The sequence below is a fragment of the Giraffa tippelskirchi genome, chromosome 8 (genome assembly GCF_054371585.1).
Source record: "Giraffa tippelskirchi isolate mGirTip1 chromosome 8, T2T-mGirTip1v1.2.pri, whole genome shotgun sequence".
NCBI classification, from domain to species: domain Eukaryota; kingdom Metazoa; phylum Chordata; class Mammalia; order Artiodactyla; family Giraffidae; genus Giraffa; species Giraffa tippelskirchi.
Genome location: NC_137282.1, coordinates 21014248 through 21039244, shown reverse-complemented (window position 1 = coordinate 21039244; position 24997 = coordinate 21014248). Strand labels below are relative to the sequence as shown.

The 24997-nt window shown below is 38.6% G+C and overlaps 1 protein-coding gene and 1 long non-coding RNA gene across 8 annotated transcripts in view; one reads left to right on the top strand and one right to left on the bottom strand.

Annotated features, from left to right (window-relative positions):
- Positions 1 to 2504, bottom strand: part of LOC145517787 (uncharacterized) — a 41602-nt gene extending 39098 nt beyond the window's left edge. The window contains exons 1-3 of one of the 2 annotated variants that reach the window (XR_014062330.1): positions 2376 to 2504; positions 1886 to 2001; positions 244 to 348 (exon numbers count right to left, since the gene is read on the bottom strand). This is a non-coding gene — a long non-coding RNA (uncharacterized LOC145517787). Of the gene's footprint in view, positions 1 to 243; positions 349 to 1587; positions 1804 to 1885; positions 2002 to 2375 lie in introns of those variants that run through there. The other variant, XR_014062331.1, reaches the window with a different exon arrangement.
- The window catches only part of DLC1 (DLC1 Rho GTPase activating protein), a 512426-nt gene that overhangs the window by 112750 nt on the left and 374679 nt on the right, over positions 1 to 24997 (top strand). Inside the window, exon 1 of one of the 6 annotated variants that reach the window (XM_081520938.1) lies at positions 2505 to 2650. The exons of the other annotated variants lie outside the window; for them this stretch is intronic. The gene's annotated coding sequence lies outside the window, so the exon portion shown is untranslated. Of the gene's footprint in view, positions 1 to 2504; positions 2651 to 24997 lie in introns of those variants that run through there. 6 annotated transcript variants of the gene reach the window in all.

The window sequence follows — 24997 nt, the reverse complement described above, 5'->3', positions numbered from 1 at the left end:
GAGAACTTATTTTTGTAGAAGTTTCTCCATCACCCATTCATAATTCAGTGAAGACCTGATTATGAAATAATGACCCAAGCATGCAGGAACTACAGAAAATACTGGGTTGAAGGAAATGATGAGAGTATAAGTGAGTCTGTAACATTTCACTCTTGCTAATTAGTCTTCCAAAATGACATCCTGGTCTCTTTCACATCACAAATGCAATTAATACCACATATGCATCACATTTCAATCACTTACCCCAGTCCTTAGTATGTTCTTCTAAGGACCTGAGTAGCAGCCTCGGGGTTTGCATTTCTTCCAATTTACCTCAGGGCTGAAATACACCCAGTAGTCTCCCCATCTCTGGAAGAGATTTTGTGGTTACAGTTATGTCTTTCTTTTCATCATGTAACTACTACTGTTTATAAGCTTTATTTTCTATGGTTGCTATTCATAATAGAGTCTTTTATTCACTTTCTTTCTTTAATTCACTAAGTATGTCCAAAAGTCTCCATGGCTTCTGGGCACATGCTAAGAATAACAGGAAATTCATTATTTGAACCACTATTTTTTAACCAAAGACCTGATAGGAAAGATGGCTTTTTGCTGGGCCCTTCAGAGTCAGAAGATTTGAGTCTTTTTGAACGAAAATGGAAAATCAAGTTTTTTTTTTTCCAAAGTAAAGATTTTCAGAAACTTAAATTATTAAGTTATCTCTACTGTACTCTCAAACCACTTTTTGAAGACTGTTAAACAATTCAACCCCGATACAACATATTCTTTAAGTCAAAAAAAAAAAACCACAAACAATTACAAATATTAAGTATTTTGCTTCTTTTTAAAACTGAGGTTACAGTGTGGTCTTCTTTGTCTATGAAAAATGCCATTATATCATTCTCAAAATATGTTCTCATTCAACTGCCCTTTGATTTTAGTGTAAAATCACACGAAACTTAGTGACCAAATGAAAGAAAACACAGAGAAAAATGAGGGAGTGAATCTCAGATGTATTTTCTTCCCAGGAAGCCAGATTCACATGTTTTCACATAAATACTACAGAACAGCAACACTGAATCTGTTATTACATTATGATCTAGGGGACACAGAGTTAGGTCATGGAAAAGTGTTGACAACATCTCTGAAAACACCTCTGAGCAAGTCTGTCCCCTCCTCAGGCTTGTGTCCTCATTATTCAAGGGAGGTGTTGAATTAGAAACCTTCACATTCTTCCCAGCTCCTCACTTCTCTAATCCCCACAAACTTGTTTGTTAGTAAACTGTATTCGTGCCTCAATGTAGTGATTTGTCAGTGTTTACTCTCAAGCATCAGAATTTCTCTCTCACACCCACACTAAGTTGTCACTGCAACTAAGTTGTAAGAGCGTCATAAAAATAAAAGAACTTAAACATTCTCTTTCAGAAAAATGTCTTCTTGTTTCACATGGGTTGGATGCTTTACTCATAGATTCCACCTGAGTATTGGATATCTGTCAGTCTGCTCAGGCTGCTGATCAAAATACCACAGTCCCTCACTATAGGAAAGGAGAGAACTTCTGTGAAACCTTTCCTAAACTGAAATGGCATAAAATGAAAAAACAATTACCTCAAGACTCCCGGTGCCTCTATAATGGTTGCAAAACTTGTACTGAAATGGCTTTCACTTTTCACCTTTTTTCTCATAAAATCAAAAACCTTCTTTGATTTTCTTCAATTAGTGAAAACAGGCACTAATATAGGTTCTTAAAAGCAAATTTTTGCCAGTCAAACTTTCGAAATGCCACAGATGCCTGTACTCCCCAGTCTCCACCCACCCAACCTCATGCCATCATATTAGAACTTCAACGTATGAATTAGGAGGTGGGGGCGGGGGTGGGGCACAAACATTCAGTCCCTAGCCGTACCTCTCTCCGCATACCAGGTCAGTGTATTATCCTATGCTCCACACTCCACTGCTCAGCATCACACAGCCGGGCTCTTGATGGTACCTTGCAGATACCGCAGGTTCGGTTCCAGATCACTGCAGTAAAGGGAATATTGCAACGAAGTGAATCACATGAACTTTTTTTGTTTTCTGGTGCCTATAAAAGTTATGTTTACACTATGCTGCTACTGCAGCTAAGTCGCTTCAGTTGTGTCTGACTCTTGGCAACCCCATGGACTATAGCCCGCCAGGCTCCTCTGTCCATGGGATTCTCCAGGCAAGAATACGGAAGCGGGTTGCCATTTCCTTCTCCACGAGGCCTTCCCGACCCAGGGACCAAACCCGTGTCACTCACGTCTCCTGCACTGGCAGGCAGCATACCACTAGCGACACTGGGAAGACCCTGTTTACAATATAGTGTAGTCTATTAAGGGTACAGTAGCCACTGTCTAAAAAAAAAAAGTATATACCTTCATTAAAAAATACTTGTCGCTGAAAAAACCACCAAAGCAATTACAACAGCAACATAAAGGATCACAGACCACCATATAAAGCTATAAAAGTAACGAAAAAGTGAACTCTCGCGAGAATTACCGCAAATAACATACATGACGTGAGCAAGTGCTGTGGGAAACCTGCCGCAGTTTGCTCCCTCCACGCAGCCGTCACCACAGATCTTCAATTTCCTAAAAAACAAACGAAGCGCAGTAACCGCAGAGCACGTTAAGGCGAACAGTGAAATGAGGTACAGTGGTGTTTCTCTCTTCAATTATAACATCTTTAAACTAAAGATAGGTTTTCTTTTTTTCCTTACTCCTACAGCGACTTCGTATTAAGGCCCTCAGTAAACATTTATCAATAGATTGACAGACCCTTTGTAGTGCTGAGTGAAAGGTTTTAACAAAAAGAAATGATAAAGTTAATGTTTGAATTTGTAAAGACTACAAATTTAGCATTCTGTTGTAATGGCTCAGACGGTAATGAATCTGCCTGCAACGCAGGAGACCCGGGTTTGATTCCTGGATCAGGAAGATCCCCTGGAGAAAGGAATGGCAACCCACTCCAGTGTTCTTGCCTGGAGAATTCCATGGACGGAGGAAGCTGGCAGGCTACAGTCCATGAGATCGCAAAGGGTCAGATACGACTGGGCAACTAACACATTCTTTCACCCTCTGTTGTTACACCCATTCTGCTGTAATCAGTGTGTTACAACACAATTTAAATTTTAATAGTCTCTGTGTTTCTTCTGAACAGAGAATCTCTGCTACTACAAGAAATGTTTGAATCACCCTTTAGCAAGTGGCATGATTTTGTTTAAGACCCATGCATTCCCTGCCAATTGAGCCCTTTCCAGGATGTCTCTCCCCTGGGATGCCTGACCCAGCAAACCATTAGCGGGGTGCAACCGTGTCCTAGGAGATGGATGCTGAAGGTTTCCGGAGACAGGCCAAGTCTAACAGTGGGAAAAGAATCCCTAAGGATTAATGGCCATTTGTTCAAGATAGTTAAGGAATTCCTACACAAGAATATGAGTTAATTACATGTTGTTTGGAGGAAGTTATAGAAAACTAAACATTGAACGAAGACATAAATATTTGTGCAAAATTCCCATCTTCTCATCCTCTCTCTCATTCCCCTCCCCCAAGACTGTGAACAACCACTCCCTTCACTCAGTGTCTGTCTGTCTGTCTGCATACAAGTAAGTCTGTAGGGAGAAAAGCCTTAGCTTCTGGAAGGAGCCTCGGATTCCTAAGGTGAAGGACACTGCTCTCAGCCTCTCAACCATTCCCTGGGAAAGTTAAAAATAAGTCCTGCTGAAAAAAAAAAAAAAGTTGGCACTTGTTATTTGAGAAAATTGCTTTATTCCAGGAACTGCCTCATGTAGCAGAAATTTATTTACCATCTGTGTGGACTTTAAAAATTTTCCATCTTAACTGATACACAACTGAAATAGAAACAGACTTTCCATGCGTAGGTTTTCCACAGGCCTCAATTTTTTAAAGGGTGTTAGCTAAGAAACTTTTGGGATTTTTGTGGTCCCAGAGTGGGAGAGCTTCATGACTGCCCCCCAGCCCTGAAATGTCCTTCTGGGGTAAGGCCCCAAGCTGATGTCATCTAGTGGAGTGGGTGGGAGCGGAAGAGCTGAGGGAATCTGCCAGGAGCATTCCAGGGACTTTACTGAAAGGCATTCTTTATACTCAATGGCCATTAGAATAGTCACCTAGCACATTATGCTCAATAAAAGTCCCTTGGGCAGTAAATTACTTTTTTTCTGAATCACTTTTAAGTGATGTAGTCAGATAAGACAAATGTGCTTTCCTCTTTTCCAGATTTATCAAAGGATTATTTTATTCAAATGTCATATTAAATTCTTCCACAAGAGGAAGTAACTTTGTTCACTAAGGGGAAAAAAAAGTGAGGTTGGAAGGGTGGCTGAACACAAGTGGATTTATTGTTCAGTTCAGTCGCTCAGTCGTGTCCGACTCTTTGGGACCCCATGAATCACAGCACTCCAGGCCTCCCTGTCCATCACCAACTCCCAGAGTTTACCCAAACTCATGTCCATCGAGTCGGTGATGCCATCCAGCCATCTCATCCTCTGTTGTCCCCTTCTCCTCCTGCCCCCAATCCTTCCCAGCATCAGGGTCTTTTCCAATGAGTCAACTCTTCACATGAGGTGGCCAAAGTATTGGAGTTTCAGCTTCAATATCAGTCCTTCCAGTGAACACCCAGGACTGATCTCCTTTAGGATGGACTGGTTGGATTTTCTTGCAGTCCAAGGGACTCTCAAGGGTCTTCTTCAACACCACAGTTCAAAAGCATCAATTCTTCAGCGCTCAGCTTTCTTCACCGTCTAACTCTCACATCCATACATGACCACTTGAAAAACCATAGCCTTGACTAGACGGACCTTTGTTGGCAAAGTAGTGTCTCTGCTTTTTAATATGCTATCTAGGTTGGTCATAACTTTCCTTCCAAGGAGTAAGCGTCTTTTAATTTCATGGCTGCAATCACTATCTGCAGTGATTTTGGAGCCCCCCAAAATAAAGTCTGACACTGTTTCCACTGTTTCCCCATCTATTTGCCGTGAAGTGATGGGACCAGATGCCATGATCTTAGTTTTCTGAATGTTGAACTTTAAGCCAACTTTTTCACTCTCCTCTCTCACTTTCATCGAGGCTTTTAAGTTCCTCTTCACTTTCTGCCAGAAGGGTGGTGTCATCTACATATCTGAGGTTACTGATATTTTCTCCCAGCAATCTGGATTCCAACTTGTGCTTCTTCCAGCCCAGTGTTTCTCATGATGTACTCTGCATATGAGTTAAATAATCAGGGTGACAGTATACAGCCTTGACGTACTCCTTTTCCTTTTTGGAGCCAGTCTGTTGTTCCATGTCCAGTTCTAACTGTTGCTTCCTGACCTGCATACGGGTTTCTCAAGAGGCAGGTCAGGTGGTCTGGTATTCCCATCTCTCTCAGCATTTTCCACAGTTTATTGTGATCCACACAGTCAAAGGCTTTGACATAGTCAATAAAGCAGATTTATTGTTAGGCAGGGCTTTATATAAGCGACAGAAAAATCAACAGAAATCCAATCGCCACTTTTTATACAAAATAAGCTGCCCTTTGTGGATGTTCTCTTACAATGTTGAGCTATTATGCCACTATTCTGGTGGATGGAAACTAGAATTGCTTTTATATATATATATGTGTGAGTGTGTGTATGTATGTATGTATGTATATATTTCTTCACAATTTATGCTTTCCCTGCAGGAAAGCTCAAGAGCTTTAGATTGTTTAGATAGTTGAAATGGAGTTAGTCTGTATAAATTTTAGCAAAGCGATATCACACTTCTCTAGACATGCAAACTTTAGCAACTAAAGTTGTTTAGAAGGTCAAAATCATGTCAAATAAGGTAGATTACATATTTCAGGAGATCTATCAATCATTTCTTATTGAAGTTATTTCATGTTGATCTTAACCTTCAAATACAAATTTTAATAAAACTCTCAGGACTTGGAAAATTGCACTACTTGTATATACTTTAACTTTGCAAATACCTGTAATTCCTTTTATTTGAGCATTAACTATGCATCGGCATCAGATCCAGACTCTTTATGTGTATGATCTCATTTATTTATTTACTTATTTTTAATTTATCGGGATATAGTTGCTTTACAATGTTGTGTTTATGCTGTACCACGAAGTGAATCAGCTATATGTATACCTATATCCCCTCTGTCTGGAACCTTTCTCACATCCTCCCATCCCACCCATCTAGGCCATCATATAGCATCGAGCAGAGCTTCATGTGCTGGTTCCCACTATCCCTCTGTCTTACACATGGTAGTACATATATGTCAATCCCATCCTCCCAATTCATCCCACTTCCCTTTCCCACCGCCACTCCCCACCCCCGCCCCATGTCCACATGTCTATTCTTGGTGTCTGAGTCTCTATTTCTGCCCTGCAAATAGGTTCATCTGTACCATTTTTCTAGATTCCTCATATAAGCATTAATATACATTTGTTTTTCTCTTTCTAATTTATTAATTGTCACAACAACTTACACATTAGGTACAAAATGGTAGATGAGAAAATGAGGCCTTGACAAATAAGGAACATACTTCTGGATCACAGAGCAGTTAACTGACCTCAGTGAATTCAGGCTCCAAAGCCCATTATTCTGGCCACGGTCTGGATTCTAGCCCCGTGGGCTATGGACTAGCCTAGGTCTAATGGAATACGAAGGATTTTTTTAGAAAAACAATATTAATCTCACTTTTCTAAGGCTTTATTTAAACTATAGATGAATTCCAGAACTTCCAAAGCTATAAAAAAGAAAGGGGCTTTTATTCTTTGACCTGTGCTTTGGAACATGGGCCTATGGAAATCTAAATGGCAATGCTGCTATTCAGACTGTAATCGCTGTCCCATGCATTCTCAATCCTCGAAAGCAGTGATGCTACGCAAAATTCATAAAAGCTGGAAAGTGTAAGAGAATGCATTCTGGAAAGAGAATTCAATTTGCTTCTGGAACCTCACCATATATGAGATTGTGACAATGAGGAAGTTATTTAATCTGTTAGTTGTATCTATGTGGTTGGAGTAACAGTGAGATGCAAGTATGGAAAATTATCAAAAAATCTGTCACAAAGGAGACAAAGAAATGAATTCCTGCACAAGAATTTGTGTTATTTTTATACTGTTTAGAGTAAGTTGATGGTAATGATCTGATTCATGGGGACTGATAGTGGTAGGGATTTGTGGTACTAGGAAAATGTGAAGAGATGGATTGGGCTTCCTTGGTAGCTCAGAGGAAAAAAAAAATCCACCTGCGACGCAGGAGACACAGGTTCGATCCCTGGGTCAGAAAGATTCCCTGGAGAAGGAAATGGCAACATACTCCAGTGTTCTTGCCTGGAGGATTCCGTGGACGGAGGAGCCCGGCGGTCTCTAGTCCATGGGGTTGCAAAAGAGTCAGACATGACTTAGCAACTGAACCACCACCAGTAGTATACTTATTAACTGAATTCCACATATTCTCTAAAAACAACAGTTGCTTTTACAAGAACAAAAACTCAGATCACATTCTTATTCTACCTTCTTTTAGTATTAATGTGTTGAAATTATTTTTCATCTTTTAATAGTTTTACAATAAAAAAGAATATGGGAGTCTAATATTGTAAATTGCTGCTGTGTCTTGTGCAGGTTAGCCTCTCTGTGTCAAAATTTCTTCAAGATAAATATGTGATAATAATTTTTACTTTGTTGAATTATTAAAATGATTGAAAGAGACTTCCCTTTAAACAGTGTGGCACAAAGGAACTTCCTTTTTCACTTCATCTAAATGCTTTCCTAGTGGCTCAGATGGTAAAGAATCTGCCTACAATGTGGGAGGTCTGGGTTCAATCCCCAGGTTGGGAAGATCTCCTGGAGAAGAGAACCCCTACTCACTCCAGTATTCTTGCCTCCAGAATTCGATGGACAGAGGAGCCTGACAGGCTACCGTCCATGGGGTCACAAAGAGTCGGACACTACTTGAGCGACTTTCAGGTTACGTTAAACCTTGGAAGGTGGTACATTGGTAAAGAATCCACCTGCCAATGCAGGAGACACCAGAGACTCGAGTTCGATCTTTTGAAGATCCCCTGGAGCAGGGAACAGCTACCCACTCCAGTATTCTTGCCTGGAAAATTGCATGCACAGGGGAGTCTGGCGGGCTACAGTCCATCGTGTTGCAAAGAGTTAGACACAGCTGAGCATAACAACAAAGAAGGAAAAAACACAACAAAACCTTGGAAAAGACTCTCAGCTGCCATTGGTCTCACAAGGGGTAAGGAAGGTCACCAGTGAGCATCTCTTCATGTGCTAGGAACAAAAGGAAGACCTGGAACCTTGATAGGAGCGTGAGTAGTGGACAGACAGGAAGGGCAGGGTTGCCTGAGGACACATGCTAAGAGCAGCATAACAACTGGGAAAGTGAATCTCGGGCCAGCTTCAGTCTGGGAAGGAGAGGCCATGCTGAGCTAAGTCCCTCAAGTTTGGTAGCATCTCCTAGCTACGGGCAGAAGGAAAACCTCTGTGGCAAAAAAGAAAATAAAAAGTGGCCCCGATCCCATTTATGCCCACAGAGATCTCACCTATTAAGATCAAGAAGGAGATGCAATCACAGATTATAAAACACAGAAGGCAGCTACTATAAGGATACCTCAGAAGAGGGAGGAATGATCAAAGCTAGAAAGCTAAGTGTTTCTTCTACCTTTCAAGAAAGTAAAGGTTAAGTTTTTTTTTTTTTTAACTTTAGATTTTATAAGTTTGCCATGCTAAAAATAAATGGTAAATTTATAAGAATAATTGCTAAAGGAATGGAATTGGGTAAATAAATTCCAGAAAACAGGACTGTATGCAAACAAATAAAGAAGCCAATCAGTACCCAAATTAAAGGAAAATATATTAAAAATTGAATAAATAAAATAGAAAAGTATTGATATGGTATGACAGAAATCTAACTGTATCACTAATCACAATAAATGTCAGTGAATTGCAATAGTCAATTAAAAGTTTATTATATGGAAAAAAATCCCAGCCTAATGCTGTGAAGTATAAGGATGTGGAAAAGAAAAAGAAAAAAAGAAAAGGTAAATGCAAAAGATATTTCAGACAAAGAAATTATTAAAATCACCACACAAAATTGTGTCACTAATGCTGATAAAAGTTTCAATTCACCGTAAAAATACTGTTAATTTAAACAGCATACAGCAAATAAAATAGACTAAAATATATAAAGAAAGAGTTAACAATAACTAGGTATAAATTTTGAAAAATCTAGTTTTGGTGTGAGACTGTCAGATCTCTTGATTATTAAGAGTGCAAGTAAAAAATTAATAAAGGACCAGCTGACTTAAGCAGCACAGTAATCAAGCTTGATCTCATGCACATACAAAACTCTGAACATAATAATTAAAATATACATAATATTCTCAGTCACACATGGAGCATTTTGAAAACTGACATTGTAGACCATGAAGTATGTCTCAATGAAGTTAAAAAAAAAATCCTATCAGAGACCACATACTCAGGACCCATGAGTGTTAAATTAGACAATTAGGTTGGAATTTAATAATTGAAATTCTCATGCATTTGGAAATTAAAACGTATTCATCTTTATCATTCAAGAAGTACTCATAATTTAAATTTTAAAAATAATAATTCAGTGGTAATAATATCAATAATGTACATCTAAACCTGTGGAATGCAATAAAAGAGGTGCTTGTAGAGAAATATAAAGCCTTAAGCACATGTATTATAGAAGAAGAAAAGCTGAAAAATAATGAGGCAAGTGTATTAAGCAGTAAAAAAGTAGAATAATATAAACCCAATTAAAGTAAAGGAAATAAGATAAAAACAAAAATCAAGGGAAAAAGCAAGCATAAAATCGAAAGAATCAGTGATAACAAAAAAGTTGATTATTTGGAAAACCTAAAAATAAATATAACAACTTCTATCAAATCAAAAAAGAAAAAGAGAATGCACAAATAGAATGTTGAATATAAATGACTAATAAAGATGAATTAGAGAATACAAAGCAAAACTTTAGGTCAATAAACTTGAAAAGTTAGATAAGAGAGACTAATGACTAGAAAAATATAACAACTAAACCAAGAAAAAATATAATTTTATAAAAATAAAATGTCTTTAAAATTCTCCTACAAAGGAAACACCAGACCCAGATGGTTTTACAAGCAAATTCTACTCAGCTCTGAAAAAACAAATCATTTCACCCCTTGTAAACTCTTCAAAAGAATAGGAAAGGATGAATCTCACTCATGAACACAGATGCAAAACCGGAACAGAATATTAGCAAACAGAATTCAGAAGTATAAAGCAAGATAAACATCTGAACCAAGTTCGGTTCATCCCATAATTAAAGGGTTGTTTAACACTAGAAAATCTGTGTTATTTTAAACATTTCTTTATTGGGTAAAGGAGAAAAAAAATGTATGATCATTGTAAGAGATGCAGAGAAAGTATTTAGCAAAATCTAAACCCATTTATAGCTTGTTTGCTTTTTCAATTAAAAACATAGGAACACACTAGAACTATCTTAAACCAACAAAGTGATATCTATTTTGTTTTTTTAAAGCCTACAGCAAATGGTATTTCTAATAGGGACACACTTTCATGGTCTCTCTGGAGAGGCTTACCATGGGGGAAGAGCAGCAATGATAAGTCTAGAATCAGATACTTTGCAGATGATCTCATTGCCTGTCAGAAATCCCCACAAAAATAATCAGGCAAATTACTGAAAATAATAAAAGAGCTTAGTACACCCATAAAAATTTAGAAAATGTATGTTTTAAAATTTTCCATTTATGAAAGCAACAAGAAGTATGTTACAGAGAAGTAAATCTTTTAAGTGTTGTACCTTTTTATGTTATAGTTTATACAGGAAATTATAAAACTTGAGTGAAAAATTTTAAAGATATAAATAAGTAGAGGGATACATCATACTCACAAAAAAAAAAAAACCTCAATATTGTAAAGATATCAGTGTTTCCAAAATTGGTCCATCATTTCTATGCAATTAGAAATCAAAATTTCAACAGAGTTTTTCAAGAACCTTGACACACTGATTCTAAAATGTATATGAAAAGCAACAGACAGAGTACAGTGAAGAGATTATGGAAGAAGGAGCCTAAGGTGAGCAGGCTGACCCACCAAATGTCAAAATATTAAGTATTGAATTAGCATAATGTAATATTTATGAAGGACAGACAAATTAACTAATGGAACAGAAGAGAAGGACCCCATGTAGATAGAGACTTTAGTATAGAGTGTGTGCGTGTGTGCTCAGTCGTGTCCAACTCTTTGCAGCCAGGCTCCTCTTTCATGGAATTTTCCAGGCAAGAATACTGGGTGGGTTGTGATTCCCCACTCCAGGGGATTTTCCCAACCCAGGGATCGAACCCACATCTCATGCAATGGCAGGTGGATTCTTCACCACTGAGCCATCTTGGAAGCCCTAGATAGAGGGGGATGAAAGAAAGGGGGATGATACCTGGAAAACTAATTATATAGAAAAGGGTAAAATTAAATCCATCACCTCTTTCTGTCTCTCTCTCTCTCTCACACACATACATAATTAAGAAGGATTAAGGATTTAAAGGGCTTCACTGGTGGCTCAGATGGTAAAGAATTCTCCTGCAATGCGGGAGACCTGGGTTCGATCCCTGGGTTGGGAAGATTCCCTGGAGGAGGGCATGGCAACCGACTCTAGTATTCTTGCCTGGAGAATCCCTGTGGACAGAGGAGCCTGGCAGGCCTCAGTCCATGGGGTCACAGAGTCGGACACGACTGAAGAACTAAGCACAGCACAGTGATTTAAATATGAAAAGAAAACTTGAAATATTTAAAAAGCATAAACAGATAAATTTATGCCCTTGAGTTTCTATAGTAAGGAATTAATAAATAATACAGAGTGAACACTGAGTACATAAGAAAAGATGGCTATATTTAATATGTTAAAATTCAGAAACCCTATTTACCAAAACACAATATATAGGAAGCATTTTAAAGTGCTTTCAAATCAGATAAATGATAATTAAAATCACAATGATTTACCACTTTACTCCCTTAAGATTATCATTAATTACAAAGTCTAACATATGAAGTGTCAAGAGTTGATTAGGCTCAATGAAAGCACCTATACATTCTGAGTATCAAAATAATTGATACAACAAACTTAGAGAGCAGTCTGGCATTATTTCTTCATGTTGCGTGCTAAGTCACTTCAGTTGGATCTGACTCTTTGCAATCCTGTGGACTGTAGCCTGCCAGGCTGCTCTGTCCAGGGGATTCTCCAGGCAAGAATGCGGGAGTGGATTGCTGTGCTCTCCTCTAGGGGATCTTCCCGACCCAGGGATCAAAGCTGCATCTCTTATGTCTCTTTCATTGGCAGGCGGGTGGGTTCTTTACCACTAGCGCCACGTGGGAATCCCATATCTTAATGTTAAATATTCACATACTCTAGAAATAGCCAGTGTTACTCCTAGATACATCCTTAGAAACAATCTTGAATTTGTCCTCCAAGAAATTTATATAAGAATGTGTGTTACATTATTGTTCATAATAGCAAAAAACTAGAAAAATTCAAATATTCGTTGATAAGAAAAATATATTCTAGTTTGTCAACATAGTGGCATATTATACAGATGTAAAGTAAATTAAGGGCTTTTCTGATGTCTCAGATGATAAAGAATCTGCCTGCAATGCAGGAGACCTGTGTTCGGTCCCTGGGTCAGAAAGATCCCCTGGAGAAGGGAATGGCAGCCCACTCTGGTATTCTTGCCTAGAGAATCCCATGGACAGAGGAGCCAGGTGGGCTATAGTCCATGGGGTCACAAAGAGTCAGACAGTATTGACTAACACTTTCACTTTTTTCAAAGTAAGTTAAACACCTCAACCTAACACTGGGTGTTTGTAAAATAATGTAGAGAGTGAAGATGGCAAGTTTCAGGAAACTACATAAAAGTTCAATACATTTATAGAGCTCAAGATAAAGCTAATAATATCTTATTTAGGCATACATATATGCAATTTAAAAATTACATTTTAAGAAAGCAAGGGAACGAAACACAAAGGCAAAAAACGTAAAGTAAAGGGAGGTGAGGATAAGAAAGAAAAGGAACATATAAGTGGATTTAAATCATTGGTCATATTCTAATGCTGCAGTGAGATGGTGGATTCAGAGGGAAACACTGTAATCACGCTTTCAAATTTGCATATATGGAATACATTTCACATATCAATTGATGTATTAAAATAAAGAGAAATGCTTAAATGTGGTAACAAATGTGAATATGCTTTCCTGTAAAGATTTTAAAAGATTTTCATTGCCGCATTTTAAAATTCTTGTGTTTGAAATCTATTTTACCTAGTTCGGTGATAAACTGCCCAAAGGCAAAGACTATGACTTTAATTCTAACATTGTTGAAGAAGAAAGAGTGTCTGCTGTTGCCTTTGGTTTGTCTGTTTTGCTTTTTGCTTGGGTGAGTCCAGATGAGTTTGGACCCCGTGTGCTTGGTTACAACACATCTGGATGTCCAGACTAACAGGATAATGATCTCTCTTCCTGAGGTGCTCAGGGCTTTAGGAAGCTTTATTCTCTGTGTCCTCCAACACCACACTATAAATTGCCCCAGGACCTCTGCCCACATCAATGAAGCTTCAGTTTTTACTCATATTCAGCCTTAAACTTGAGCCTTTCTTAACTCAGGGTGGGGATGGGCTGAGGGGGACACTTTTCACTGTATTTAAATTTTGTCTTTTTTCTCCTTTATTGTAGTTTATCTCTTTGATTTATTTCATCCCTTGGACTGCAGAGAAGGAAGTATTCTAGCTGTCATTTTCTCCTTGAGCTCTTTCATGTCCCCACAAATAGAACTGCCACTCTAGTCCCAGATGGCCCTCTTTCCCTAACAGACATCTCTCTAGGGAAGGGTGATAATCCCAGTCTTTAAAGACATAGGTCCTGGGAATCCAGCAAAATGTCAGGTTTCTGTTTCCTCCTCAGAGACTAATAAGCCAAAAATAATAGCCCTAAACAGCTATTAGAACAATGTTTCTTCCCCACAGCCGGAAATGACCAGTCTCAGTTTGGAGACAATTAGGCACAAAATCAAGATTAAAAAAAAATTATCTAATCTACATGAAATCTTTACCAGATTCACTAGCTTCAATCAACCTATTCCAAAAGTAAACACAGTTAAGGTTTTTTCGTAAACAAATATCTGTAAGTAACCAATAGAAAAAACAAGATAGTGAATATCCAGGTATTCTGAAAATGTATCAAATTAATCTCTTATTCCTTGAATAGATATGAAGAAACTAATCTATGTGGTATCAAGTATTATTTTTAAACATTTCCTTTCCATGATTCCACCATCTTATCTCCAAGAGGTCAGATTCACCCCTAAGCAGTTATTCTCCTTTGCAACTAATAGAATCTGAAACTTGTGGTCCTAGTCAAGGCTCAAATTCCAGTGATCATTTTCCCACAGAATTGCAAACCTAATATGTATCCAGTCACACCAAGTTATCGTGCTAGATAATAGTCTTTTGTGAAGTTCCCTGAATGCTGGCAACCAGATAAAAAGCATCTCCCAAACTCCTCTGCTTGCTTTTCTAAGAATGTAGAAGAGGCTATCTTGCATAGTTGAGATATTTCAACTCAAAACTGCCAGATGTATGTTGTCTGTAATGACAAAGAAAAAAGCTAGTAAGTTTTGATTTATTTACATGAATGACACCTGTGTATCATAATGATCAACAATTAAACCATAGGGCCATGAGAGCTCCAGAAGCAGTTGCAGCAACTAATAAAACATGTTCAGTGCTCGTTCTAAAGGCTCTGGGTAGAGCATCAACTTCAACACCTTGTAAAGTTCTTTGATTACGTCCCTGTTCATTTCTTCCACTTTCAAAGGGGTGTTATACTGAGATGTAAAAACAGACACGTGTGCAGTAAGAACAAGGATGGCAAAGGTACTTCATTCCTCTTATTCAGGATGGGTTACCAACCGAATTATAGAAGAAAAGTTCCCAGGCAGACTCAGGATTTCTGTTATTCTTGGCACATATGGTTTATGTTACTGTAGTCTACAGAATGAAATGACAGCTGAAGGATTAGAAGATTTTGAATAAAAATTATCTTGAATATATTTGGATAGAATTTGTACGGACTAAGTTGAAAATGTTTGCTGGATGATAAGAACTGTGTAGCCCATGACTTTGAAGCCATAGATCTGTGCCTTCCTAGGAAGGGGCTGGGGTGGAAGGCCACTAAGAGGCTCATCATACCCCATCCATCCCTGTTATGTGACTTTCCTCCTTGCAGTGCAAGTATACAGCAGGGTGATAAAAGAAGATGCTAGAACTGAGCTTTCTCTCCAATATTGCTAATGTAGAAAGCCCTAAATATTAGCAGAGATAAATGCCCCACTATAGTTGTTGCTGCCAGACATGCAGAAACATCATGTATTAACAGTATATCTTAGGCAGCATTCTTGCACGCCTTGAATGTTGACTTGTCCACAAGTCAGAAAGATACCGTGTGTCGACAGAAGAGTACTTGTGTCAGAGAGAAGACGTGAGGCTCAGCCCAGCTCTACCGCTAACTATCTCTGTGATCTGGAGTAAGTCAATGAACCTGTTCCTAAACCTGCAGAAAAAGGGGGACTGAATGTAGCACTTTGCAAGGAGGTTAAGCAAGGGCTTGGGAAAATGCCCCTTTTAAAATACCATGTGTAGTTTGAAATCATCCCAAGATACGTCTGTAAAGGAAGCTAATTCACTGGCATGGTGGTTTCTACACATTTAGAATTTATTTACTTTTGGCTTCATTAGGTCTTCATTGCTGTGCAGGCTTTTCTCTAGTTGCGGTGAGTGGGTGCTTCTCTCTAGTTGTGGTGTGCTGATTTCTCCTTGCGGTGGCTTCTCTTGTTGTAGAGCACAGGCTCTAGGTGAGTGGGCTTCTTCAGTAGTTGTGGCATAAGGGCTTAGTTGCCCCACTACATGTGGAATCTTCCAGACCAGAGATCAAACCTGTGTCCCTTGCATTGGTAGGTGGATTCCTAACCACTAGACCAATATTTTTATATCTGTGGGAACCTGTTTTTCCCTCACACTGTGAAGCATGAACATAGTTCCGTACAAGAAAGAAATCTGTCTTCAGTGTTAGCTGTCACAGCAGTAGTGTTTGCTGTGTCATTGGGATTCCTAGGTATGCCTGGCCTGTAACATTGCTTGGCCTTTAATGTTAGACATGTACTCCTCACTATTGGTGATCATTTTTACCCTTCAAATAGCAGGAGTGTGGCAGCAGAAAACACAGGAGGTAAGTGTCTCCTTGTGCCCCTAAATTTGATCCACCTTCCCAACTGTGCCCTTGCTTCCTTGTGTCCCATCTCAGAACCCTGTACATGCTCCCACAGGCATACTCTCTTACTATTAGACTGATACTCGTGACCTTGAACTGTTAATGTCTATTAACTTTGTCCCTACCCTAGGAAATTAGATGCTAGAGGTAAAGACCATTTTTTATTTGCCTTTCCAACTCCAGCCCATAACAAGGTCTATATAACTGTCATGATGACTAAATGAATAGATGCATAGAACATTTACAATAAGCATGGGGAAGATCATTATGGAAATTTTTTAATTAGACAACCAACATTTGCTGGGCTTTTATCATGAACTGGAAAGGCACTTCCGGAGAAGGTAATGGCACCCCACTCCAGTACTCTTGCCTGGAAAATCCCATGGACGGAGAAGCCTGGTAGGCTACAGTCCATGGGGTCGCTAAGAGTCGGACACGACTGAGCGACTTCACTTTCACTTTTCCCTTTCATGCACTGGAGAAGGAAATGGCAACCCGCTCCAGTGTTCTTGCCTGGAGAATCCCAGGGACGGCGGAGCCTGGTGGGCTGCCGTCTATGGGGTCGCACAGAGTCGGACACGACTGAAGCGACTTAGCAGCAGTAGCAGCAGCAGGAAAGGCACTTCACAAGAAGCTGGGAGAGAGAAACATTTGCTAAGAAGAAAAGAAACAGCTCTTTAAATGCTAAGTCAATTCAGTTCAGTTCAGTTCAGTCGCTCAGTCGTGTCCGACTCTCTGCGACCCCATGAATTGCAGCACGCCAGGCCTCTCTGTCCATCACCAACTCCCGGAGTCTACCCAAACCCATGTTCATCGAGTCGGTGATGCCATCCAACCATCTCATCCTCTGTCATCCCCTTCTCCTCCCGCCCCCAATCCTACCCAGCATTAGGGTCTTTTCCAATGAGTCAACCCTTCGCATGAGGTGGCCAAAGTATTGGAGCTTCAGCTTCAACATCAGACCTTCCAATGAACACCCAGGATTGATCTCTTTTAGGGTGGATTGATTGGATCTCCTTGCAGTCCAAGGGACTCTCAAGAGTCTTCTCCAACACCACAGTTCAAAAGCATCAATTCTGCGGCGCTCAGCTTTCTTCACCGTCCAACTCTCACATCCATACATGACCACTGGAAAAACCATAGCCTTGACTAGACGGACTTTTGTTGGCAAAGTAATGTCTCTGCTTTTAAACATGCTATCTAGGTTGGCCATAACCTTCCTTCCAAGGAGTAAGCGTCTTTTAATTTCATGGCTGCAGTCACCATCAGCAGTGATTCTGGAGCCCAAAAAAGTAAAGTCTGACACTGTTTCCACTGTTTCCCCATCTATTTCCCATGAAGTGATGGGACGAGATGCCATGATCTTAGTTTTCTGAACGTTGAGCTTTAAGCCAACTTTTTCACTCTCCTCCTTCACCTTCATGAAGAGGCTCTTTAGCTCTTCTTCACTTTCTGCCATAAGGGTGGTGTCATCTGCATATCTGAGGTTATTGATATTTCTCCCAGCAATCTTGATTCCAGCCTGTGTTTCTTCCAGCCCAGCATTTCTCATGATGTACTCTGCATATAAGTTACATAAGCAGGGTGACAATATACAGCCTTGACGTACTCCTTTTCCTATTTGGAACCAGTCTGTTGTTCCATGTCCAGTTCTAACTGTTGCTTCCTGACCTGCATACAGGTTTCTCAAGAGACAGGTCAGATGGTCTGGTATTCCCATCTCTTTCAGAATTTTCCACAGTTTATTGTGATCCACACAGTCAAAGGCTTTGGCTTAGTCAATAAAGCAGAAATAGCTGTTTTTCTGGAACTCTCTTGCTTTTTCGATGATCCAGTGGATATTGGCAATTTGACCTCTGGTTCCTCTGCCTTTTCTAAAACCAGCGTGAACATCTGGAAGTTCACGGTTCACGTATTGCTGAAGCCTGGCTTGGAGAATTTTGAGCATTACTTTACTAGCATGTGAGATGAGTGCAATTGTGTGGTAGTTTGAGCATTCTTTGGCATTGCCTTTCTTTGGGATTGGGATGAAAACTGACCTTTTCCAGTCCTGTGGCCACTGCTGAGTTTTCCAAATTTGCTGGCATATTGAGTGCAGCACTTTCACAGCATCACCTTTGAGGATTTGAAATAGCTCAACTAGAATTCCATCACCTCCACTAGCTTTGTTCGTAGTGATGCTTTCTAAGGCCCACTTGACTTCACATTCCAGGATGTCTGGCTCTAGGTGAGTGATCACACCATCGTGATTATCTGCGTCATGAAGATCTTTTTTGTACAGTTCTTCTGTGTATTCTTGCCACCTCTTCTTAGTCAATTAGATAAGCCTATTCACATGTAAATGTATAAGACTGTTTTAAAAACTTGCAAGGGATACAGATAATACGTATCTCAGAGTCAGGTCTCCTCACTGACTGCTGGGGCTCATTTGTTCGTGTGCTCAGCAATCTTGATTAAGTGCTCAAGAGTTTCCAAGCACTGCCCTAGATGCTAATCCTTCAGCAGTGAGCAGAATCATCTGGAGAAGTTTCAGAAGAAGGAAGTCATTTCAGTTTCATGGAAGGAGGGGGGTGGTTTGGGGAACAGGCAAACTGGAGTCAGGATGGCATTCCAGGCACATGTTGGGTGAGCTGAAGTGGGTGTTCCCCAGGCAGTCCTCTTACTCGTAAACTTATAAAAAGTGTTGTGCGCAAAAATATTTTTATAGAGTATGTTATGTGACATTTGTATCTTTCTACTTTTATTATGCTTATTCACAGGAAGTAGTTTTTACATAACATTTCCCTTTTCTCAGAATCAAAGAGGCCACTCTTTAGACCAGATGGGAAAGGGAAATCATAACAGCAAACTTTCAGAAATGTGTCTGTGTCGCAGAAATAGGTTCAGCAGTATTAGAATAGAACACACTGATGCCAGGGAGCCCAGGGCCTGCTGACCAGAGGGCTTGTCACTGTGCACCCCCAGCTCCCACCCCCCGTCAGGAAAACACTGCAGTTTCAATGAGGGAAGAGCTAATACTTGTTTCTCTAAAAGCCTAGTAATTAGCCTCAAAGGAGTCACTTGATGATTTTACAGCTATGGGGAAGGAGGAGGAAAGAAAACATTTAGAACTCATTTATTGACACAATTATCTGAAATACAAAATCAGGAAGAAGTCTAAGATCAGAATCCTTTAAGACCACTTTCTGAGATTGGAAAAGATCCAGATAAGATCAACACCCTCAACTTCCTGTCCCAGGAAGAGAGTTTAAAAAAAAAAAAAAAAGAAACAGAATGGATGAGGAGGAGTGAAAGAAAGAAATCTGAAAAACATAGAGCTTCACAGAACCTAGAAATCCTCCAGAGATAAAGCACGGGAAAAAAAAAAAGAACTTTCAAGAGTTCTTTTGTCTTAGAACTTTTAGGACATTTTCTTCGAGAACTTTTAGAAGATATGCTGAGTTTGGAAAATCAAACTATAGTTTGATTGGTTGTTTAAAAATTGCAAATTATTAGGAAAGAATTCTTATTCACTAGCTGGGCACAAGAAATATATTAATCTGTAATAATGGAACTGTATTGAAGGCATTAACTTATTAGGTTGTTAGTGAATCAGTGGGATTTTATTCAACAAAAGGATGGTCTATATTATTATGTCATGAGACTTTATCTTTATCCTGGCTTACAAAATTGGTTACAAAGTTAGCAATACGTAAATTTGGGGAGGATTTTTAACCAAAAGAGATAAGCAAACTTTTTTCCTAACTGAAAAACACTCTAGGCTTGTTTTTTAGTGTTCACTATAAATGACAGTGGTAGAAGAGTGGTAGAAATGGCTTTGAGAGGGAAAATAATTGCAATTATAGATTGAACCCATATTTCAAAAGGTCATTTGAAGTACTTTCAACTTGTGACTTATGATGTGTCAGCAACATCTGTGATTTCAAAATTGTAATAGTGACTTAATATCAGATCACTGTTTTCATATGCTGTACAGTGTGAGCTGTGTGCTAACAGAGAACAAAGTATTATTTTGGAGTTTTCTCAAATGTCAACTTAGCATTTCAAATAACAAGGGAATTATTTATCGGGTTCACTCCATGTTGGAACATTTTATTGACTATATCTTATCAAGGCTCCAAGAAAATAAAAACTTCAATTAGTAGAAGTAGGAGTGGACTGAGAGTTAGAAGTTCTGTGTTTTACTTCTTACCCAAGTTGACCCTGGGAAAGTGACTTTATCTTTCTGGACCTCATGCCCATTATCAGAAATGCAAAGGAGTGAAACTAGATGTTGGTTAAGGTTTTCTCCAACTCTAAAATCATGAATCTTGCCAAAATGGCTCCATTGAAATTGTGCATCTAATAATTATAAACTTATAACACTCAAATTTTGAATAGCATTAATTTTTTAAACTCTGATAGTACATGATTGTAGTATATTCATATGGGAGCTTCCCAGGTGGCGCTGGTAGTAAAGAATCTCCCTACCAAAGGAAGAGATGTAAGAGGCACAGGTTCAATCGTTGGGTCAGGAAGATCCCCTGGAGGAGGGAATGGCAACCCACTCCAGTATTGTTGCCTGGAGAATCCCATGGACAGAGGAGACTTGTGGGCTACAATCCATAGTGTCACAAAGGGTCGGACACGACTGAAGCAACTTAGCATGAATGCATATTCATATATGACTTAAACTTTGTGTTCTGTAGTTCCTAGAATTATTCTGTTTTCTTTTTGAAAGAAATGTGACTGCACAAACCCTTCCCCAACATTTAGAGAATTTTTCTGGTGTCTGCTGATACCTTGAGATTTGCACCGTCTCAAAGTTCTTGTACTTATTACTTTACTGTCCAACATTGTGGTCTGTATTGGTTCTTCTTGAACATATTCTATATTTTAATACACTATTTTTGAGAAGATGATAAGTGATGATAATTTGGAGAAATAACAAATAATCCCTCTTTTCAAGTATTCTCGTACTCTGTAGTCCCATAATAGAGGTAACCAGTAAAGGTTTAATTACTACTTGCATGGGTAAGAGTGTGAGTGTGACTAAATCACATGATTAAACTAAACCACCAGCTTTCCAAGGAGAATTTGTGTGAACCTTGTTTTCGCTTTCATATTCTCACTTAGAATTATTTGTTTGTACATTGGCTTTCTCTAGACAACTGCTCATATTTTATTCTTCTTAATATCCTTAGAATTTCCTATAACATCAAGTTATTTAATTAAATTAACTAATCTTGCCTTGCTCTCTTAAAAATGAATAACTATTATGTAAGTTTTCTCTTTTTCCCTCAGTAATGATATATTTGTAAAATAATTTTCAACTTCATTTTATATATTCTGTAAGACACATCTTTCTTCTAGTCTTATCTCTCGATTTCATGTTTAAGAAACTTCTAAGATGTCTAAGAAGTCTAAAAAATGTCTTAGTCATTATTATAATAATTTATTAGGACAGGCGTGTATTTTATAATATACAGTAATTTTTGTTTGATAGAAGAATATTTTAAATAATTCAACAAAATAGACATAGAAATGATGTCTATTTTGTCTTATACTTTTTAAAGTATTTTGTCTTAACTCTTTTACTTAGTAAACATTTGTCAAATAGTTAACATGAGTAGGGCATAGTGCTGGATTCAGGAAAGGAGTTGGCAATACTCTGAGAAAGAGAGATGCAGTTTTATTTTTTCTCCCAGTTTTATTGAGATATAATTGATATACAACACTGTATAAGCTTAAGCTATCCAGCATAGTGGTTTGATATACATACATGAAATGATTTTCACAAGCTTAGTGATTCCCCATCATTTCATATAGTTACAAAATTAAATAGGAAAAGTTTTTTTCCTTATGATGAGAGCTCTTAGGATTTAAGCTTTTAATGACTTTCATATATAACATACAGTAGTGTTAGCTATATGTATCAGGTTTAACCTTACATCCCTTATAAGATATATAAGTACTTATTTATCTTATAACTGGTAGTTTGTATGTTTGACCACATTCATCTAATTCCCCTTCTTCCAACCTCCCACTTCTGGTAACTGCAAATCTGATTTCTTTTTCCATAGGTTTATTTGTTTGTCTGCTTGTTTTTGAAGTATAACTGACCTACAACACATTAGTTCCTGTTACACAACATAGTGATTTGATGTTTCTATACATTTCAAACGAATCACCACAATAAGTCTAGTTATGATATGTCATTATACAAAGATATGACATAGTTATTGGCTGTATTCTCCACACTGTACATTCTACTTGTAACTTCCTTTTTCTGTAGAGAGCCTCATTTTAAAATTCTGAGTACAGAGTCATGCATAAGAATAGAAAGTGTATTAAGAACCAAAGACTTTAAATCCGATTTTTGAAATAATTACAGATAATCTAAGTCACAATTAAAGTTGTATTCTTAAAGTGGGACAATGTTTTCAATTATGACAACTACAAAATAAAAAACATGCTACCATTCAAGCCCACTGACAGCATAGCAGATTTAATTGTATTGTTGTGAGTTGATTTTCTGAAGCTTGATACACAGCCAGAAGAGTCTGTGCAGACACTCAGAAGAGTGCCGTAGTACGAACTCAATCAACATTAGTAGAATCTGGACTTCCCTGGTGGTGCAGTGGTTAAGAATCTGCCTGCCAATGCAGGGGACACAGGTTCAATCTCTGGTCTGGGATGATTCCACAAGCTGTGAAGCAGCTAGGCCTGTCTGCCACAACTGCTGAGCCCAAGTTCCTGAAGCCTGTGAGCCCTAGAGCCTGTGCTTCGCAACAAGAGAAGCCACCGCAACAAGAAGCCCATGCACCACAATGAAGACCCAGCACAACCAGGGGAAAAAAAAACAAAACAACCATATTAGAATCTGTATTTTGAGCTGATTGCAGCTTTCAAACCTGAGGGTCACAAAGGCCATCTTATTTGGGGGACCTACTAGCTGTCAAGTCCCACATAAAAGAAAAGGAAGCACATAATTCCTGCTTTCAAAGACTACATAGGAAGACAACTTTTACATGTGAAACTACAAGTACTACACTGGATGATGCTGGACTTGAAAGTAAAAATAATTGAGAAGAGAGAGGACAATGTGAACAATAGAAAATTGCAACCTAAAGGAACCACCTATAGATCGAAAAGCCAAAAAGGTTATAAACTATATAGAAAGATGTCATGCAATGCTTCTAAAATTTCATTTTGCCTGAGCTGTTTACATTGCTCTGCATATTTACTTGATAGCATTGAAAAATTCAGTCAATGTCTTGAGTGTTACAGGAAATGTTATGGCTACTATATTACAAAGATCCCTGTGAATTCTTTATGGAAGAAGCTCATCAGAAAGTATACACATAGAGTAAAAGAACCCTGGACTTAACTTTGAGAACTAGGTTAAGTCACTTCTCCCCAGCATCAGTTTCTTTGTCAGGGAAGAGAGAAACTACCTACCTTTATAGGCCTCACTGTCCTGCTGAGATGGTCAGATGTAAGTGATACTATATAACCTTGAAAACAGCAAGGTGAAATGGTTATCATATTTGAGAGGTCACAACCTACTGGCAGCAGTGAATCTTGAAATGAAATTTTGATTAAAAGTCAATTGGAAAAATTGCTGCAATGCATTTTACCCCATTCCCATCCCCCAGAGATTCTGGCTTCACTGTGTCTAGAGGGGGCCCAGGAATGTACAATTTTTATAAGCACCCCCCCAACCTTGGTTATATCGATATTGATGGTAAGGAGACCATACTTTTGTAAATACTGTCTGAGTATGTGACAAAGGCTGTGACCTATTTTATCAGAAAAATAAGTACTATGCATAATACAAATTAGCCTGAAAATACACAGGTTCAGAGACTCCTGAAATTGTTAGAGATCTGTGAACCCCACATTAAGAACCTTTAATCTAGGACTTTACTTTTAGAAAACTCTGTTGCACGAAATCTGCAGAAGAATTGATGTTTTTCCTTTTTTAGACACAAAGCTGTTTTTCTCTTTATAATAGTTGCCATTTCACTTAATAATTGTCATTTCAATTTGCATCTTTGAAAATTTTGGAAATGAAGGAAAACAGATGATGCTCAATTGGAAAGCCTCAAAATTGTTGTTAATTTGGTTAATTTATTCATTTGTTTATCATTAATTCAACAAATGCGTCTTTCAGACAATGTTCTAATGAGTTAGGATACAAAATAGACACAACAACTACAAAACAGACAAAAATCCCTACCCTCATGAGGCTTACATTACTGTGAGGAAGACATAATATAAAAGGTATATAAGTAAAATATATAGGAATGTATATGTGATAAGTGAAAAAAGCCAGGAGATGCAATTTTAGACAAAATGGCCAGTGCATGCCCTGTTGAGAGGTGATATTGGAGTAAAGACCTAAGTAGATGAGGGAATGAGCCAGCTTTTCAGGGTGGAGGTCAGGGGACTGCAGTGCCCTTGGGTACAGCCAGCGGGAAGTGCTTGAAATAGGAGCTGGGGAGGCAGGTGTGGCTGGAGCCGAGTGAGATGGATGAAACCTGTAGGAGAAAAGGTCCAAGAAATGATGGTGCTTGAGGACTTTTGGCCCTAAACTCTGAATGTCTTGTGAGCCTTTGGAGGGTCTCCTAGGAGAAGAGTAACATAATCTGATACACACATTTTAACAG